The sequence below is a fragment of the Oncorhynchus keta genome, chromosome 21 (genome assembly GCF_023373465.1).
Source record: "Oncorhynchus keta strain PuntledgeMale-10-30-2019 chromosome 21, Oket_V2, whole genome shotgun sequence".
Lineage (NCBI taxonomy): Eukaryota > Metazoa > Chordata > Actinopteri > Salmoniformes > Salmonidae > Oncorhynchus > Oncorhynchus keta.
The window spans coordinates 18,797,459-18,797,898 of NC_068441.1; positions in this window are offsets into that span (position 1 = coordinate 18,797,459).

Below are 440 nucleotides of genomic sequence, written 5' to 3' on the forward strand. Positions count from 1 at the left end.
GTTGAGGCGCAAGAGAATAGGCTACCTGGGTGTGGGATGGGTTACGTCCAATTTGTTGCAAGTAATTCAATTCGTGAATTTTTTCTTAACGTTTCACTACATGCATTGGGAACTGAATATTGAAACTCAGTGTTAGAGAAGCAATTAAGTGTGCTTAAAGAAATTATTTTGCAAGAAAAACTAATGTACAGAATACAGAATAAAAATATTGTAGAACTCAAGAACTGGCATCCGTGCATGTGGCAGTAGAGGGTAACGAAGAAGCAGAGGTACAGCATGTTGTGGAGTAGGACTTCCTGCTTGGCACAGTGCATTATCAGCATATTACTCCGCGTCCCCGGCAAGAGCAGAGCGTGGTATAATAGCTGGTATAAACTCCCCTCCCATGAACTCCCTAAAATGTAATAAGTACCGCCCCACCAAAAACAAGACAAACGGCA